General features: G+C 37.5%; 1 long non-coding RNA gene across 1 annotated transcript in view; it reads left to right on the top strand.

The window, feature by feature from the left end:
• The window catches only part of LOC116559972, a 14,466-nt gene extending 3,817 nt beyond the window's left edge, over positions 1-10,649 (top strand). Inside the window, exons 2-3 of the long non-coding RNA XR_004272711.1 lie at positions 555-560; positions 10,637-10,649. This is a non-coding gene — a long non-coding RNA (uncharacterized LOC116559972). The remainder of the gene's footprint in view (positions 1-554; positions 561-10,636) is intronic.
• Positions 10,650-21,197: the final 10,548 nt, after the last annotated feature.

Below are 21,197 nucleotides of genomic sequence, written 5' to 3'. Positions count from 1 at the left end.
ATAGAGTACTGTTCAACCATAAAAAAAAAAAAAAAGAGAACCTGTTGTTAGCAACAACATGGATAGAACTACAGTTCATTACATTAAGTGAAATAAGTCAGGCATAGAAAGCCAGGCACAGGTCATTATAGTAAGTAAACAGTTACTAATGGGAACTAAAAGCTAAAACAATTGACCTTACAGAGATAAAGTATAGAATGATGGTTACCAGAAGCTGGGAACCGTAGTGGGGGATGGCAGGGCATGGAGACAGTTAATGGGTACAAAAACATAATCAGAGAGAATAAATAAGATACAGTATTTGATAGCATAAGAGAGTAAATATAGTCAACAATAATTTATTGTACATTTTAAAATAACTAAAAATATAATTGTTTTATCTTTGTGTTACAAAGAAATGATAAATGCTTCAGGTGATAGATACCCCATTTGCCATGATATAATTATTACACTTTGTGTACCTGTATCAAGATATCCCATATACCTCATAAGTATGGTACATCTACTATGTACCCATAAAAATTGAAAATATAAAAATAAATATAAAGAAGTAGCACTAGGTTAGTGTCACAGGGTGATAGGGTGATATTTCCTTCTCTACAGATCCATCCTATCAAATTACTTGATTGATAATTAAACTTTAGACTGGGTGCGGTAGCTCACAACTGTAATCTCAGCACTTTGAGAGGCCAAGGGGGACAGATCACATGGGGCTGGGAGTTCGAGACCAGCCTGGTCAACATGGTGAAACCCTTCCTCTACTAAAAATACACATGCAAAAAAATAGCAAGGCATGGTGGTATTCATCTGTAGTACCAGCTACTTGAGAGGCTAAGGCAGGAGAATTACTTGAACCAGGAGTTCAAGTTGCAGTGAGCCAAGATCTTGCCACTGCACTCCATCCTGGGTAACAGAGTGAGACTTTGCCTCAAAAAAAAAAAAGAAAAAGAAAATTGAACTTTATAATCATAATATGTTGAATGCCATTCATTGGTCAATCTTCAAAATTTTAAATCAAACTATTAACATAAAAAATTAATAAACATATGTTCATATAAACTATGAACGTAAAACTCAATTATCTCAATTTGAGATGGCGTTTCAAATCATCTCATAAATCTAAACACATATATCTAAGACCTCAAACTGTGAAACTACTAGTAGAAAATTTGGGAGCAACTCTCCAGGACTTTAGATTGAGCAGAGATTTCTTGAGTAATACCCAACAAAGACAGGCAACCAAAGTATAAATGGACAAGTGGAATTACATCAACTTAAACACCTTCTGCACAGCAAATAAAACAAGGCAACAAAGGTTTGATCTAAAATTTCTATTCTAAAATTCTAGTGTACATGTTCTAAACCTTGTCAATATAAAAATAATGGTAGAGTTGTCAGAAATTGAACATGAAAAGAAGAAAATGGAAAGAAGTAAATCTAACTTTCTAGTTTTTATTTTATATATTGCAGAATTAACTGCCTAAAACTGGCTAGTCAAGAAACAGAAGCTGAAGTACATACTTAAAAATTTTAAGGTAATTGATCCAGGAAACAATTAGAAATTGAATAAATGTAGAGAAAGAAAGACTGTAGTTTAAGAAAAATACAAATGAGCTAATACTTTCTTTTTTAGAGATTCAATGTTCACTGTCTAAGCTTGATTAATCAAGACATAGAGATATAAGCATATTAGAATGTACAAGTGACTATAGATCTAAGAGAAGCATTTAAAATAATTTGTGTCAGGCCACGCCTGGTGGCTGACACCTGTCAACTCAGCACATTGGGAGACGGAGGCAGGTGGATCATTTCAGGTCAGGATTTTGAGATCAGTCTGGCAAATAAGGTGAAGCCCCATCTCTACTAAAACAAAACAAAACAAAACAAAACAAAACAAAACAAAACAAACAAACAACAAAAAAAAACAACTTAGCCAAGCCTGGTGGCACATGCCTATAATCCCAGCTACTTGGGAGGCTGACGCAAAATTGTGTGAACCCAGGAAGGAGAGATTGCAGTGAACTGACATTGCACCACTGTACTTAGTCTGGGCAACAGAGCGAGACTCCACCTCAAAAAAAAAATATATATATATAATGAAATAATATGAAATAATTAGCTTCAGGAAAGGAAAATTCAAGGTTAGATGATTTGTTTAAAAACTTTTGGTTTTGGCTCTTTTAAATTCTTTGCTTTTTTTCTTTCAACCATGTTCTAAACTCAACTTTTACAATCACAATTTTAAAATCCAGAAATATAATTATCCAAGTTATAAACAGATACATATTTGCATTAATAGAATTTCACTACACATACTGTTTTGCAATCTGTATTTTAATTGAATAACATATTTTGCACAGCTTTTTCTGTCCACAAAAATAGGCCTAACATCTACTTTCATAGCAGAATAATTTGACTGTATTATACGTGATCTAACATTTTCCTTTCTGCTGAATAGTTTCCATGTATTTGACATTGTAAATCATGTGCAATGAATATCTTTGTACATTTATTAATGCACATTTTGCAAATTTAAATTTCAAGTAAATTTATGGATAAAAAATTATCAGGGAAACTGGTATTATGGCATGAACATACACATTACCAGATGGCCTTCCCGAATATTTAAATCAATGAAAAACACGCTGATCAGTACGTGTCAATGCCTGTGCTCATATCTACACTGATGCTCAAATCTTAGCATGCATCAGAAAAAAGTGGATTAAAACATGAGTGATTTTGCCCTACTTCCTTTCAAAGTTTCTAACTCTGTAGGCATTAAAAAACCTTGGGAATTTTAATTTCTGGCAAGTTTCCATGTAATGCTGATGTTACAAATCAAGACATCTCACCCTTGAAACACTTGCTAGGGATTTGAAATACCTTTTGAAACATTGCTATGGATTTGAAAATGCATTCTTAATTCAAAACATTCCATTTGGAATTAGCATTATACCATTTCATTTACAACGTACTACCTTTAAAATAGTTATTCCATTGTACTGTCAATTATCGGTGATGTTATTAATTATATATATTTAGTAAAACTCACTATATATTGTTTTTGCTTTTTATTGTCAATATTCTTAAATATAAGTAAAAGAGGTCTTTATATTTACCACTGTAGTAGCTAATGCATATTATTCTTTCTGGTTGATCCATCCTACTCTATGGAATTAATTCCCCTTAGCCTACAGAATTTCCTTTAGTACTCGTAATCAAAGACTTCCAGTGAGGAATTAGCTTGATTTGTTATATATCTGTATTTTGTCTTAATTTTTGAATGGTATTTCACAGAGTATAGAAGTCTCAGTTGACAGTTGTGACTTTTTTTTTTCTTTTCACTCATTACAGCTGAAAAACCTAAAATTCCTACATGTAAAAGCTAGGGTTTACCTCTGTTTGTCTTCAGCCTAACTTAACCCACACTATTGTCACCTACTCCCCATCACACAATTTTTACTCTGATCATACTGATATATCTTCCACAGCCAGTTCTTTCTAAACTCATGTATTTGCTTATTTTACTTAAATTATAATGCCTTGCTTCATCTAGGTTATTGGTTATTATTATTATCTTGGTTATTATTATTAATAACCAAACTCACTTTGTATTAGTTATTTCTCAAGGTGCTAATAAAGACATACCCAAAACTGTGTAATTCATAAAGGAAAGAGGTTTAATTGACTCACAGTTTAGCATGGCTGGAGAGAACTCAGGAAACTTACAATTATGGCAGGAAAGGAAGCACGTGCGTCCTTCTTCACATGGCATCTGGAAGGAGAAGCGCAGAGAGAAGAGGGGTTAATCCTCTTATAAAACCATCAGATCTCATGAAACCTCCTTCATTATCCTGAGAACAGCATGGAGGTAGCTGCCCCCATGATTCAATTGCCTCCCATGAGATGTAGGGACTATGGGAATTATTATTTAAGATGAGATTTGGGGGAGGATACAGCAAAACCATATGACCTCTCTTTCATAAACACTCAGTCCAAATGCACATAGGCATGAAGCATTTATTTTGCAGTGAACTCTGAACTCTCCTAATGTCCTAACATTTTCTCTGCTCCTGCATAAAAACATTCATCATTACACAATACTCACTCATGTTACCATTCTGTCGCCTCTAAACTCTGTTAGATAGGGGTAAATTCTTTCTGTTAGAAAGAGTTATGCTATTATCTCATTCGTCTTTGTTTCCTTAATCTCTAACATGCTGATTGCAAAACTAACACAAATTATTTCTTATTCAAAATACCACAGAAAATGCAATTAGTATAATAGGTATACTGTTGACTAGAATAATTTTGCTTATGCTGCTTAATGAACTTTAAGCTACTAACATAATTTCCTGTAACATTTTTCTTTTTGAATCTAAATGAAGACAATTGACATGACTAATTCACGGCATATGGCATGCCCATCTGCGGTGGACACTGTGCTACCCAGATCCCCTTTCAAAAATGAAGGACTTGCTCCCCCAGCTCTGGGAGACCTGCTGACAGGCAGCCCTCAGCTGTCAATCCTTCAGGGTCTGCTTTAACTTTAGAGAGCCACTGTGCCCAAGGCTATACCTTTAGGCAGTACTTATCCAATAACAACTATCAATATGAAGAACAGGCCTAGCTAATGCAAATAGAACTCCACATAGGTCAACTGAGTCTTTATTGAGATAACACCACAGCTTGACTTCCTCCTTCTGCGGAATTTATTTCTTCCCTTCCACAGGTGTTTATTCCGACACCCTCCAATGTAAATCTCATTTTCACTAGTCCTCATCTCAGAGACTGGTTTCCTGGGGAATCCATCGTGTGGCACAAGATTAAGATTGATTCAATGCAAATGCTAAATATCAGATTGTCATTCTCTTGCCAGAAAATATGCTTTAAAATTCTTTCCTTCCTCCCAATGCTCCTGATCAATTAGTATGTAAAGGTGCAAGCAAAATATTAGTCTAAAAATAACTAGAAAAGTCAAGGTATCTAAGAACTACGACAAGTTCTAAAGTCATATTTGCCTATACCTTTTTCTCATTAGTTCATAAAATCAAGGGCATAGTAAAGGAACAAATGCGTAATTCAGTTTAATTTGTGAATATTGCGGGGATAAACCCCTGCAAGTAGTTAACGTAGGCACATATGCATAGATCCAGATATTACCCTTAGCAGGCATTTGCCAGGTCATCTGACACAAAAATTTCAAGAAAGATAAACTATAAGTATTTATAGAACTGGTCATAAAGCCATTTTGTGAAAACTGCCCCCTTTTTCAGCTGCTGACTGAAGCAATATGTGATTATTTTGGTGCAGAGAAGAGATTAATCACGCCTTTTTAGTAGAATAAAAATAAAAACAAATTCAACAGAAATGGGGAAAAGCTTTTTGTTCCATTTAATACCCATTTAAAATGCTTACATCCTGGGCTTTAAATTGAACTTGAACCTTTTCAGATTTCTGTTCCTTTCACAGATGAAGAAAAGCCATTCACACCTTCAATAAAGAATACCAACAAAAGTATGCCAGCTTAGTGTACACTAGCTTTCTGGTATATTGAGAAAAATAGGTTTCATATAAAAACCCACATAAACTTTCTTTTGAACTGTGTAATATTTTCATTTTATTGTAAATGAAAATGTCTGTAACAAAATTCAGAGAATAAAAAAGAAACAGAAGAATACAAATATCCTAAGTAATCAAACTGTAGTTAAGTCAGAGATGGATTGATGAAAACAAAAATTAGTGTTTTTATTATGCAGTTTGTAGGTATGGGAAAACACAAAGGCTCAGAGTAAGTCAGAGTAAAGCATTCCCACACAATGGAGCATAGCTTCCATATCATTATTGTGGAGCCCCAGGGAGAAACATAATATATCACTTCTTAAATTTATGCATACATATCATGTATAAGTAAATACTACACATAAAAATTGCATTTCAATTTTAAACTTTCTATTTCAAATCCTGATCTGTTCCTCTATATTGAATGAAATTATTTCTTGGGTCATTTAATTTTGCTAAAGGGTGATTCTGGACAATCAAGTGAATGTGACAAAAATATTTTCTTAAAATTTTAACTTGGAAGAATGATACTAAAATGGTTCTGGTAATATTAATGAGTGTTTAGATAAAGGCAGACAGTTAGAGAGAAAAGTCTATTCTGACAAAGTAAGCCATAGGCATCATCTTTGTTTGGGAGAGTTAAATAGAATTGAAAATAATAATAAGAAGAAAGAGCATGGGGACAAGATATTCATTCATTCATTTATTCTTTAGACAGGGGAAGAATATTTTATGTTGTTCATTGTTCTTGTGTTCACAGACTTTTTAATCAGGAGGAATAAACACAAAGGCAAAAAATTAAAATGATTTGTATGTTGTTGCAACAAAATTTTTTAAAAGAAAAAGAAAAAAGTATACCCAAGTCTACCCAGAGTATCAGGGAAGGCCTCAGAAAAGAGAATTGGAATGAGGGGTTTGCAAGGGCCAGGGTCTATTTGAGAAGCTGCCAAAGAACTATTTGGCCTGTGCTTTACATTCACAGCAGACTCAGGATATGATCTATGTCTTCAGATGAAGCATATGTATGGAATCTGTGTATACTGGTATGTGTGTATTTTCCAAGTATGTTATTTTGTTCTATATAAGCGTTTTAAATATACTGCATTTTAAACCCTCTTGATAGCTTTTGACCTTTTTAATATAGTGGTAGTTGTCTCCAAAATTGGAAGAGACCCAGACGCTTACAACTTCTGTAAAGTCCTGGGCTATTTATTTGAGAGAGGGTCTCATGCCTCACCGTAGCCTCCACCTCCTGCGCTCCAGTGATCCTACCATCTAAGCTTCATGAGTAGCTGTGACTATGGGCACGCACCACCATGCCCAGCTGATTTTTAGTATTTTTTTGGAGAGACGGGGTCTCCCTCTGTAGCCGAAGTTGGTCTGGACCTCCAGGACGGAAGCAGTCCTCCCCTCTCAGCATCCCAAAGTGCTGACATTACAGGTGTGAGCCACTGCACCCAGTCCCTTTTTTCCCCCTTTGGGAGTGTTATTTATCTTATAGAAATAGATGTGAACATAATTAATGCCAACATAGCTTTCAGTTATCTCACAGGCCAGAGGAAGTTTCTAGTTGTTCATTGTAGAACAGTCACCTTTCCTATGTATAGTCACTGTATATGGTTGTCACAATGCACCCGATACCATCCCTTTCTACCCACTTCTCTTATTCCACTTTCTTTATTTTAGATAGATTCTAGCTCTGTCATCCAGGCTGGAATACAGTGGTGTGAACTCAGCTCACTGCAACCTCCATCCCCAGGGTTCAAGCAATTCTCATACCTCAGCCTCCCAAGTAGCTGGTATTACAGACATGCACCACCATGCCCAGATAACATTTTTGTATTTATAATAGAGATGGGGTTTCACTATACTGGCCAGGATGGTCTCCAACTCCTGACCTCAAGTGATCTGTCTGCCTTAGCTTCCCAAAGTACTGAGATTACAGGCGTGAGGCACTGCACCCAGCCTTCCTTATTCCACTTCTAAAACTCCATTTGTAGAACCTCCACCTTTCTTAAAAAGTATACTCCATAAGAAATGAACATGACTTAGCCTAAGACAGAATGCATCTACTCACTCATGAGATGAATTTTGAATGAACAATCTCTGATATTCATTAAACAATATTTGGATGATTACTAAGAAGCAAGCAATATTCCTGGATATGCAGTAAAAAAGATAGGGAAAAAAATCCAATGTATCCTAATGGAATTTATAATTTAAAGTATATTTTTACCTGCTGTTTATATAATTTTCAATACATAAAGAACTTGATCACTAATTAGTATTTTGATAGTATATTCTGTAAAAAAAAAAAAAAAAAAAAAAAAAATGATAACAATAAAAAGCAATGAATGGCCTTCCTGCCAGCTCTCTCATTGGGCTAGGTTTAGAATAAACATATAGAAATGGTTGTATGATGAGGGTAAGAATTTTCTCAAGAAAACTATCATAATTCTTTGCAAAATTATTCCCCCCGGTAAGAAATTCTTTGTCAGTAACAGTGAAAAGTAATATAAATTCTAAGGCAATATTTCCACAGTTTTTACTGTTGGAAATTCACTTGCAAATATGTAACTCTTCTCCCAAGGTAGAGTTCTACTTTCCCAAAGAGGTACTTAGACAGGCTGCTGGCTTCAGTACTGGAACACTAAATAGTCAAGCTGGCTTTGAATTCTCACGCTGCCCAGCAACACATTTGTTTTCTCAGAGTCTATTTAGCCTAGCAGGAGATGTTATGATACCACTGAGAGCCAAGCTGCTACCCAGCAATGTAGGATGTTTGCCACAACTTCCTTAATTACTTCAGTTCTGCATATGGCTGAGCATTTACTGTGTGCAAAGAAGCTATGACGTATGAATCCTTTTGTGGCTGGACCTAGATTTTAGTCTTTTTTTTATGAGCAAGGGAAGTAGGTAAAGACATGGCAGATGAGGGGGAAAAAAGTAAATTCCCTTAAAAGGGAAATTTCACTCACTAAGAGGTAAAGTGAATGCATGTACAACTACATATAAAGATATATAGACAATATTAGCTATTTAGCAATGCTTTTTTAATAGCATGAAACCAAGAATTGTCTTTCAGTAGAATCTCAATATCAGCTCCCATTCTCAAATTTCCTGCTGATTTTAGAAAGGCACATGAAACCTGGCTACAGGGTATATATTTCCAACCATGCTTACATCAAAAACTGGCTAGCTGACTAAATTCTGGGCAATGAGAGGCACACAGAATTAGTATATGCAACTTTAAAATCTCATCTTTATGAAGAAAGCTATTTGTTTTTCACTTTCTCTTTCTATTCTTATGTTCTGGAATATAATTGTGGTAAAGTCAAGAATTTTTTCCACCTTCAGTGGTGAAAGACAATGTCCCAGAAAATGGTACAGTAAAAACAGGGATTTGCATATGTATACATACATGCATATCTATATATATGTAAGCACATAATAGGATATTAATTTGTTTGTTATTTGCAAATTGTTGTGCTCCTCACAAAATTAAAATATGTATTTTTTATAAGAATTGTTATACTCTACATAACAGATTTGTTTTAATACATATTCTTTTCTTGTTTTTGTAAGACAATAAAAAGTTCTTATTAATCATTATTTCTTGATGCAGTATGTTTTCAAAATACTGTTTGTAATCACTTGCTAATGCCTTATGTTCATATTGTTTCTGCTCTGAAAAATTCTGAATTTAGATACAAATTCAGAATAGTAAAATTGTTAAGACACCTTTTTGTGCCTACATTATTTTTGGCATCCTGGACTGTTGATCGATAAAATAAAAATGTTTTTCTTGATCTTGTTATTATTATTATTTTTTGAGACAAGGCCTTGCTCTGTCACCCAGGCTGGAGTAGTGCAATCATGGTTCACTGCAGCCTCAACCTCCTGTGATCCTAGCATGACAGCCTCCCGTTTTTTTAATTTTAATTTTTTTTAAGGGTAAGAGAAAGGATAGGGAAACCAAAAGTTACCAGGTTTGATATTCTCTAAATTTTACTGAGTTTAAAAATATCAGAAGAACTCTTTTCTATTACCTATTCATAAAGTAATAAAAATAGAGTTTAAAAAAATTCTCATATTTAAGAATAAAACCTAGCATAATAACTGTCTACAAAATATTTACTTCCAAATATCTAGTTTTAAACATTATTGTCAATCAGAAAGTATCGATGGGATAAATTAAAGGCCCTGTAGTTATGTTAATGTCCTCATGATTGCTTTCCCCTTTGCAGGTCACTATCACTGCAGCAATCTGAAACCAGCAACCTCCTTCCCATACTTAAGGAACGAAAATCTCTCTATTGGTTAACCTCTTAGAAAATTATCTATACCCTGTTCAAAACTTCTGCAGACTCAATGGAATAATTCTGATTCAATTTTGTTAGTTAATAGATCATACTGAAAAACCCAAACTGGGAATTGTTCAACAGATACTATTACCACAGATTCAAGTTTATTTTTTAAATATTAGCTCCCAGAAGTTAAATCAATGCCAATGGCTGAGTTAATTGCCTTCTACTGAGCCTGCCAGGTAGCAAAATGAAAAAGAGCTGTTATTTATACAAATGTTAAATATGCTCTAGAATGCTTTAGTCTTTTTTTTTTCCTTTTGTTTTCAGTATGGATTGAGAATTTTCTTTGCTGGTAAATTGTATTTTACTAGAACTTTTTTTTTTTTTACCCTTTTTTTTTTGGAGACAAAGTCTTGCTCTGTCACCAGGCGCCAGGCTGGAGTGCAGTGGCATGATCTCGGCTCACTGCAACCTCCACCTCCTGGGTTCAGGCAATTCTCCTGCCTCAGCCTCCTGAGTAGCTGGGACTATAGGCGCACGCCACCGCACCCGGCTAATTTTTGTATTTTTAGTAGAGACAGGGTTTCACCATGTTGGCCAGGATGGTCTCGATCTCTTGACCTCATGATCTGCCCACCTTGGCCTCCCAAAGTGCTGGGATTATAGGCGTGAGCCACCGTGCCCGGCCATTACTGGAACTTTTATTTAAAAATGTTGAACACTGTTTTCAACATTAGAGAGTAAATGGACTTCTAAAACCAAAATAGAGACTAAATGGACTTCTAAAATTGGCAAAAGCTATAAGAAGATTAAAAACTGCATTTGTCAGGTCAGGTGCGGTGGCACACACCTGTAATCCTAGCACTTTGAGAGGCCAAGGTGGGCAGATCACAAGGTCAGGAGATTGAGACCATCCTGGTTAACAATGGTGAAATCTCATCCCTACTAAAACAAAATTAGCCTGGTGTGGTGGCATGTGCCTGAAGTCCCAGCTACTTGGGAGGCTGAGGCAGGAGAATCACTTGAACCTGGAAGGTGGAAGTTGCAGTGAGCTGAGATCGTGCCACTGCACTTCAGCCTGGGTTACAGAGCGAGACTCTCTCAAAAAATCAAACAAACAAACAAACAAAAACTGCATTAGTCAATATGGTGGCCACTAGCTATCTGTGGCTATTTAAACTTAAACTTGAATTAATTAAAATAAAAATGCAGTTCTACAATTGCACCTGCTTTATTTCAAGTGCTCAATAGTTACATGAGGCTAATAGCTACAATATTAATTAACATGAGAATATTTTCATCATTATAAAAATTTATATTAGAGAATGCTATCTAGAACTTTCACGGCTTTCTATTAGCCTTGCTCTTTATGAGTTAAGAAAAGTCTACCCCATACCCTGTTAGAATCTGTTTGATCAGAGATGCTATACTACAGCAAACTAATATAGATACCAATAACACTTATATGAACAAAGCCTAATAGTTAAGCCAGAAATAAACAGCTTTTTTAAGATAGATGCATAAACAGCTCCTGTAAGATTTGAGGTGGGGGGAAAGGAGAGAGACAAGAAGAAAGAGTGAGAGAGAGAAAGAGATCTATCCTTCAGCCTCTATGGAAAGTATTTTATCACACTATTAATAATGATCATTAAGAAAAATGTTATTGATATTGTTAACAATTTGCAATAATTTACACAGCACTAAAACTCCAAGAAATTGATCCTTGGATTTATTTTTTCCATTTAAAAGACATAGCCATCCTCTCTGCTTCATTGAGCTTGCGCCCTATTGGGAAACTTCCAGCTAAGCAGCCTTCAGAACTCCCAGAATTCAAGTAGCCAGGGAGTTATGACCAAGACTCTCTTAACATTCACTTTAGTTTTACTAAACTTATTAGACAGCTTTCTTCCAGACACTAAGCCCCCAACCTTCAGTTTCCTAGTCATTTATATTAGAAAACTTTCATTACAAATCCCTTGTTAGCCCCTTTAAAATGTAAATCTTTTTAAAGCCTCTTGCTAGTTTTACAATCCAGGAATGTCTTTCTCAAGAACTTGGAAGCAATTTATTTCAAATGCAATTATTGAAGGAGCCAGACCCCCCATCTCCCAGTCTCTGTGGGAGAGTAAGAGCCTAACTTTGGTAGGCCCCTTGATCCAACTTGTGAAATTGTCTCTTGTCATGAAGATACAATAAAATTTAGTTTTTGTGTAAAGCAAATGAATAAACACCCAAGGCCAGCCTAAGAATCTCCTCTACCCTAGCTCTTAAAAACTCTCCATGCTGGCTGGGCACAGTGGCTCATGCCTGTAATCCCAGCACTTTGGGAAGCAGAGGTGGGCAGATCAGAAGGTCAAGAGTTTGAAACAAGCCTGGCCAACATGGTGAAACCCAGTCTCTACCAAAGATACAAAAAATTAACTGGGCATGGTGGCACACACCTGTAATCCCAGCTACTCAGGAGGCTGAGTCAGGAGAATCATTTGAGCACAGGAGATGGAGGCTGCAGTGAGCCAAGATCTCGCCATTGTGCTCCAGCCTGAGTGACAGGGTGAGACTCCATCTCAAAAACAAAACCTCTCCATGCCATCACCACCACAGAACTGGGTATCCAGTCTTGATATGTGCTTTCTCCCCTATTGCTGCAACAGTATCTGCTTACTAATCTTGTTCAGTGTGGTTTTTCTTTTCCAATAGATAGCTGATTCAAAGATTCAGTTTAGATGACAACACAAAGTAGATAATTTCCAACCAAGAAGTGAAACATAAATTTTCCAATACGTTTATGCTTTTTTGCCTCTTTTCTCTAATACTAATCTTCTCTGTTATACTTCTGTGCTCTCTGGTAATCAATTAAAGAGTTTTCAATATGCTCCACTGTACTTCCATCCCCATAGTCTTCTAACTGCCACTTAAAACAAGACAAGACTCTTTTATTATTATTTTTCAGATAGTAACTACTGATCTGAACCTAATGATTGCTGATGTGTCAGTCTTCACCTGATCCGGCCGCTCAAAATTCAACTACTGTTCTTTAAATTCTTCAGAAGGTTGATTTTCTTCTCCTTGTTCATTCAAGTCCTTAGATTTTTCTTTCACTATTAATTCAAGTTTTGATTTCATTATAAGTAGATTTTGATCCTATGCCAACAAAATGCTTCTAATGAGATCAGCGCAGTCCTTTCATCAACACTCGGTTTGATAAGACTGGAAACTAATAGTGAAGTGGCTACATTTTCTGGGGTAGATACCCAGGGTTCGTTGTCTCCCGCCAGGAAAATTTAGAACACAGACACACACGAGGGGTTCAGGAGCAGAGGTGTAATAGGTGAGAGAAAGAGAAAGGAAAATAGCTCTCTAGTGAAGCAGTGGGGACTTCCCAGAGTAAAAGGCCAGCTAGCTGCAGATGTGCCAGGTCAGGTTTCAGGAGGCTGTGCCTGATTTACATAGGGCTCACAGATTGGTCCATCAGGTATCACGTTTACCTAGTGCTCGGGAATACTGGACGCCCCGCCCTGATTCTATTATGCAAATGAACTTTCCCCATCGGCCAGGACTATCTTGCCTGCTCCTGACTGTACATGTGGTGGACAAAGAGAAGGGAAGATGGAGCTGCCATCTTGAACATGACTGGCACAACGACTGGCATCTATGTCTGCAGCAGCTCGATTTTACAGGCTGCTCTTTGTTAGGAAGGAAAATAATTTGTGCTGCTTTTCGTTTGTATAAAGGTAAAGGAAAAGCTTACTGAGACTTCTGTACCCTCACTATCTGCCTAAGTAATTTCTTCTTAACTCCTGTATCAACAGCAGGACTATCTTTTTATGCCACACTCAGCTTGTTACTTTGTAAGTTCTATTCATCTTCACTCAGAAAATCTGTTCTCCTTAAGGTATAAAAGGTTGTTTCACCTGCTGCCATAAATTATTTTTATATTTCTGCTACATTCTATATCCTACAGTACTGTTTATTCTACAAACACCCACTTTTCTCTGAAAACCCAACAAACCGGTTTGTAATTCTCCAGTGTTGTCACGTCCTATTGAGGGACTCTTTCTGGGTCCGCAAGTGGCATGGCTTCATAGGCAGGAGTTTCCTGGCTCCACGCCTCCATCCAGAAATATAAAGTTCTTTGTCTGGGTTTCCCACTGGGGCTAGGTAGAGAAATCCCGGCGAAGCCCCTTTGTCTCAAAAAACCAACCCAAAGCTCTGGGAGGAGGGGACTCCAAAACTCAAAGTTGTGGACCAAGCAGCCAGTCCGGTATCAGAGTCAAAGATCAATCACTCCAGAGGAAGTCTGAAAGAACTCCTCTCATTGGACAAGAACATGAATAGGGAGGGAATAACTCAAGGGTTAAAATTCAGCTGCTCCTTACCTGAACGAATTCCTTCTCTGGGTTCCCTCCCACAACAGCATGGGAGCTGTCTTTCTTTCTCTATCTAATCAATCGCTTTTCCACAAAACTCTTTGAGCCCATGATATTTATTCAAACGGCAAACTCACCACGCCTCCAGGGTCCCTTTCCCGGTTCTTCAGGGTTAGTGAGGCTAAGAACATTTTGGGAACCAGGAGGGAACTGAGTATGCTCTGGTTACGCTATTACATTAGCCCTTGATTTTCTTTTGGCTAGGTGAGAAATACAGCATACTATAGCAAAAACTTCTTGCTGCCTCTGTATGGGACAGTCCACTAACAGGCCAGTTAAAACAAAAACCGAAAACACTTTGCTGGGTGTGGTGGCTCAGGGCTGTAATCTCAGCACTTTGGGAGGCTGAGACGGGCAGATTGCTTTGAGCTCAGGAATTCAAGACCAGCCTGGGCAACATGGCAAAACCCCAGCTCTACAAAAAATGCAAAAATTAGACAGGCATTGGTGACTTGTGCCTGTAGTCCAAGATACTTAGGAGTCTGAGGCTAAAGAATTGCTTGAGCATGGAGGCAGAAGTTCCTGTGAGCTGAGATCAGGCCACTGCACCCCAGCCTGGGCAAGAGTGAGACCCTGTCTCCAACAACAACAACCTGACTCTGAAAAAGGTCCGTCTGAACTGTGGAAAACGGTTTGTAGTCAGAGTTTGGTCATCTAGGCCTCTGACTTCTATTATAAAAACTAATAGTCATTTTGTTTCTGCTAAATGCCAGTACTGCAGGTAGCTAATGAGTTCTTCCTAGAGTTCTAAAAGTTACTTTGTAGCCATTATCAAATTAGTTTGATAACTTATCCTGAACTAGGAAATACTAACTTTAATTAGAGAAAATATTACATGCACAGCTGTTTGATTAGCAATTTCTCAGCAATCCCTTACAGCCTGGCTTTATCAGCTCTTGGCCCAAAAGCTTACCAAGACAGAAATAAAGAAAAGAGAGGAAAGAAAGACAAAGAAAAAAAGAAATAGCTCCGAGAGCTGTCAGCTAATAGCTGACCCAGCAGCTACCAGCAAGGCTGCGGTATTGCCCTGCTGAGCACCATCGCCATCATACAGTATCAGCATCTGATGAAAACTCTTGCAACTATGAAGACAGTTTCATAGTCATGACAGAACAAGGATAAAAACAAACTCTACTGGCCAGGCATGGTGGCTCACACCTGTAACCCCAGCACTTTGGGAGACCGAGGTGGGTGGATCATGAGGTCAGGAGATCAAGATCATCCTGGCTAGCATGGTGAAACCCTGTCTCTACCAAAAATACAAAAATTAGCCGGGCGTTGTGGCACATGCCTGTAATCCCAGCTACTCGGGAGGCTGGGGTTTGAACCTGGGAGTCGAGGTTGCAGTGGGCCTAGATTGCAGTGAGCCGAGATCGCGCCACTGCATTCTAGCCTGGGCAAAGAGCAAGACTCAGTCTAAAAGAAAAAACTCCACTCTGTTTAACTACTAAATATTAGCCAAATCTCCCATTTCCAGTTTATACAAGTGACTGCTGTTACTTCTTTCATGATAACTCTAGCCTCATCTGCTTTTCCTGACCCTTGCAGAAAAGATCCCATACACCAAATTGTACCCATTTTTTGGTAGCACCCAATCCAAAAGGGACCCCTTCTTCCTTCAACCTTCTGCTAAATTAAATTCTGTAATAACAAGCCATTTCTAACTCCTTTTAATCAAGGTGACTCAATGTTTCACCTGGTGACACGGCTGCCTCCTTTGCCACAGTAGACTTAATAAACTTAACTTTTTTTTTTCTTTTAAATAACAGGTGTACTTTCTAGTAGTCTTTGGCTTTGAAATTGGCAAGGTACTATTCTAATTCAGGAAGCTGATGTAGATATGCTGTGTCACACTTTCTAGGTTACACAACCAACTAGAGGTAAAAACAAAATTCAAACACAGAGTTTGACCCAAGAGTTGAAACTCTCAAATTTATGCTGTCTTCAAATGATGGAATATCAGCAGAAATTATGTCAACTCAGTTCTATTCAAGCTGCCACTACTGAAAACATGAAGTCAAAAAGTTTGACATACTGAACGCAAAGAGGTGTACAAAATAGATAATGCACACAGTAGCTCCTGTGTACATTAGTTCAAAAGAGCTTAGCAATTTATCTAAACATTTATGATTATATATCTTATTCACGAAATTACAACTCATTCTATCACCTGGGGTCTTCACAAAATTGTAAATGTAAAGAAAATCAGTTTTACAAAAATACAAATATGTTTTATCTTGGCAATCTTGTCCTCTTTTGTCTTTATATGGATATGTTATGTATGGAAGAATTTATACATAAACTTAGCAAATACAAAAGCAGAAAAGGTAGAAAAAGAAATAGTTTGGCAAAAGTGAATCTGTGTGGTGTCAAGTACGTTTTATTTGACTATAGTAATTGTAGGCTCAGAAAAAATCTGCAAAACAACTGACAAGAAATGCTTAATCTTCATTTTAATATTAATTTCTTGTTCTGCTTTATTGCTTTATATGTTATGAATTTTATTTTCTGTAACTTCCTAAGATATCATAAATATCTTTCATCTATAGAAAACAAAAAAATGTCATGTGCAATCCTTAGGGTCAAGCAATTGATTAAAATGAAAGATAATTACAAATATGCTATGGAAAGCATATTTGCTTTTAAGCATTTTTCCTTTGAGGAAATTATAGCTCTTTTGCTATATTTTCAAGGCATACTGACAGGGCAATTAGTAATCTGAACTATCAAATCCATGTGGAGATAATGGAGCTTATCAGTTCTTCCGTTATAATTGCTTTCCAGGGCCCCTCCCCTGCATGTCTTTCCCCCACCTGCCTCTGCCATCACTTACCCAATACACTTAATCCTGTTTAAATAGCAACATGTCAAACATATCTGCTAATCAACTGGCTGGCATCCCCATGGAGATTTCTGCAGTTTTAAGCACTGTATTTCACTGTGTAAGGATTTTTCCCAAATATTGACTTTTGGTTTTCAAGGTTACTGATGATGTGCTCTAGCACATTAATCATTCTAACCACCTTAACAAAGGAGCTCATTAAAAAGACAAATACATTTATCAAGCAAATCATCAGGCAGATTACACACTTTCCGACCATAATAGATTATAACTGAATAAATAACTTGGGCATTTTATAATTAAATATGTGGAACACTTAATATTTTAATACTCATATCCTTTACTGAAGAATGGGGATGGATGAGGTTTTGTATTTGTATGGTACAACCTAGCCACAATTGTGTCGGTTAAAAATAGGACTACTGCTTTGAGTATACAAACTAGGTAATGTTTTGACATCATGATGAGGCCCTAAATACAAAGATATTTGAAGTTCAAAATATTGGGAATTTAACTTAAAATTTCTGTAGAACAACAGTTTAGTATCTATTTCTAATATCTAACAAATACATAAGAGTCTGCCTTGGAAATAAGGCTTTGGGGTTGGGGAGATACAGCTAAGCAGTCATTTGCCCTCAGGCCTCACTGAAGGTGGAGTGATTATTTCTTTTGTAAGGCTTTAAAAGCTTGGGAAGCCCTCAGGGGTCAGCTTTGTTTTAGGTTCCAATCCTATCTCCTGCTATATCTCTCATCAACCTACCTCACACAAATCTGACTTTTAGTTGGACAAGTTTGCTTCTCTATCTTGAGGTCTCCAAATTAATGGACCACAAATAACCTTGAATTGTAGCCTACAGGCAGAAAGGATCTTCCTTAGCAATTTCAGATTTCATTACTTTTGTTTTTAGTTTCAAAGTATCTTCCTTTCTAGTAGAACCTTACTAAAGCATGTACAAAATAGCTCACAAACTCAGTTATCTTAAAATTGTTACTATAAAATCTCCCAGGGCTGTTTTACTGAATCCGAAAGAAATAAAGGCTACAGATTGGCTACAATTTCATTAAAAATTTTGGTGACCATTAATAAGCATTGCTGACTTTGGTGGCTGGCATAAAAGTAAAAATTGCACCTGACAAAGTGAAGCAGGCAGGAAAGGACTATTCGACGCAACTGCCACAGGAAAGAAAGATTAGAACTAAGCTGGAGCTCAATTTGGCCAAAACAAAGAGCTGGAGAGTTTTTAAGAGCTGGTTGTGGATTGAAGAAAAAAAGGGAAGTGTCACACGCCATCTCTGTTTGCTAACGGACTTTACCCAAAAGAAAAATAAATTTTCTTGTATCTTTATGACAGGAGATAGTTTTATAACTTGAAATAAGAAGCCCACCAGAGAAAGACACCTACCCTTCCACAGAGACTGGGAGATAAAGGCTCTCTCTTTCTTGTGCTTACATTTCAAAGGGATGAGCCTGGAGTCTGTGCCTGGAGTCTCAATTGTTCTAGAGGCTGAGGCCAGAGGATCATTTGAGCCCAGGAGCTGGAAGCTGCAGAGAGCTGTGATTGCACTACTGGACTCCAGGCTGAGTGACAGCCAAGACCTTGTATCCCAAAATGAATGAATGAATGAATCAATCAATCAATCATTTTTTAAAAATTAGAAATAAAAGGGAAGTCTCCCATGTCCTTGAGAAAGACATTTTCCTGGATTGTAACACTGGCAAGAGACTTTCTAAAAGATTTACATCTAGAAGGGAAACAATATATGTGACCTAAAGTTAATGCTCTAGGAAAAAGGAAGGCCAGTAGCCTAGAGTCAGGAAGAAGCCTCTTTAAAGGTTAATCTGATAGGAATATTAAGGCTATCGTGGCTCCTGGTTAAGTAGCTATTCACTGCCTCTGCCCTACTTCCCAAATTGGCTCATATTTTAGGATCTCTTTCTTATAGAAATACAATAGATCAAATTTGATATTAGAATTTTTTTTTTTTTTTGCAATTAAAATAACTCAATCCAAATTGGTTTAGTAATGAATTAACTAGTGGATTTAAAGACTTGGACAATGAAAACTTCCAAAGACAGGCTAATTTTCAGGCTTAGTGAATCTGCTGTCTTTGTATTTGCTCCCTTCTATGTTTCAAATAAACATTTTGAGATTTACACTGATGGAACTACCCTTGAATTAGAATATGTGGCCAGTGCTCTCCACACACAGTTTCATTTCTGAATCAGTAACTGCAGTAATGAAGACAGAACTCCCACGAAGGTAAGGGACTCTCTGGATTGAAGGGTAAACTTAATGCATGTAAACCTCCTGATTGCTACAAAATGAGCAAGAGGGGAATAAATTCTTGAGGTGCACATGAGGTAGGGGAGGAGGATGAGGATATGTTATCTTCTACTACTACTAGGATATAATTGCCAAGTATTCTTGTTAAACGTTGACCAGTATTACAGTACTACAATCCACTAATAAATAGTATTTTGCCATATGATAACATATGGCCACCTTAAATGCAGCTTTACTCAAACTGAAATTATTCTCTCTTACTCATTCCTCTTTTGTAACTGCTCCACTTTGCTATAGGGTCACTCTGGGGTATATTTTAAATCTGACGTGTATCAACTACTACTCATGTGATTGACAGTAAGTTGCTAAACTCTCTCACACTCCATTGTTCCCTTTATAAAACAGAAATTAAAATATCTCTTTGGCAGAGTATCATGAGAATTAAAAGAATCAACATTTGAATGTGCCTAATTATCTGCCTGGCTTATAGAGGAAATTTATTTAAAGTCACTTACCTTCCTTTCCTTTCCCTTGTCAGCTACAACAGGTTAAGCCCATGTGTCTGGATTTAGAGAGACTTCAGCATCTTGATTAACCTATTCACTTAATAAAATCAACAGAATTTCTTGCCTGACCCTCAGTGTATATGCCATGTGCTTTCTTAAGCCTTTGCTGAGTCTGCCTTCAGTACATGGGAAGTCCTCTGTCCATCTCCATCCCACTGCCTTCTACTTAAGCCTTATCTCAGATGGCAAGCTTCTCTTTCTCTGTTCCATATACTCCTAGAAAAACAAGCTATTGTCTCAAATTTCAATTCAGCTCCACTGAGAAAGAAAACACAATAATCAATAACTGATCTAGAGTCAGACAGGCCTAAACTGGATTAGAACTGGTTCTTTTACTTAAATTTGTGTAATTTCTCAGAAGTCATACTTCTGTGCCTTGGTTTAATCTACTAAAAAGAAAAAATAAGGGGCCGGGCGTGGTGGCTCAGGCCTGTAATACCCGAATTTTGGGAGGTCAAAAGATAGCGACCATCTTGGCCAACATGGTGAAACCCCGCTTGTACTAAAAATGCAAAAATTAGCCGGGTGTGGTGCCGCACACCTGTAGTCCCAGCTACTCGGGAGGCTGAGGCAGGACAATCACTTGAACCTGGGAGGCGGAGGTTTCAGTGAGCCCAGATAGCGCCACTGCACTCCAGCTTGGCAACAGAGTGAGACGCCGTCTCAAAAAGAATACCTATTTCATGGGTTGCCAAAATTAAAAGACAGTCTTCAGATCTTAGACAGCTACCAATATATGGAAAGGGCCTTAATTCTAATTACTGTACCAGAGATTTTATACCTTGAGTCCTGGTGAGACAGCCAGCTGGGAGAGGATCCCGGGGAAAACTCTGAAGACCTGCGCATGGGGTGGAGCCTCCGGAAGTTCTGTCTTCTGGCTCCTCCTCTTCCTGGGTGGAGCCCGGGACTAAAAAAGCCAGGCCGGAAGCAGGGCCTCTGGCCTCGTCCCTCTTTCCCCCTTTTCTCCATTGTCACCCAATAAAACCGTTTTACTGCTCCAATTGTCCAGGAGCCTGAATTTTCGTGACTGTGGGACGATGAGCCACGCCTTTAGCTGAACTAAGGAAAAGTTCTGCAACATTTTTGTCGCGCAACGTGGGGGCTCAAGCGGAGAAACGGTGAGTGAAACAATGAAGGAAGGGGTTCTCTCTCCAGGTCCACGACGGGGCGTGGCTAAGGGCAAGAATTTCCCGGAGCCGTGACCCCTC

This window comes from Sapajus apella, unplaced genomic scaffold (assembly GCF_009761245.1).
Source record: "Sapajus apella isolate SASKATOON/1434 unplaced genomic scaffold, GSC_monkey_1.0 scaffold25, whole genome shotgun sequence".
NCBI lineage: Eukaryota > Metazoa > Chordata > Mammalia > Primates > Cebidae > Sapajus > Sapajus apella.
Note: the sequence above shows the minus strand (reverse complement) of the source record. Positions and strands in the feature narration are given on the sequence as shown.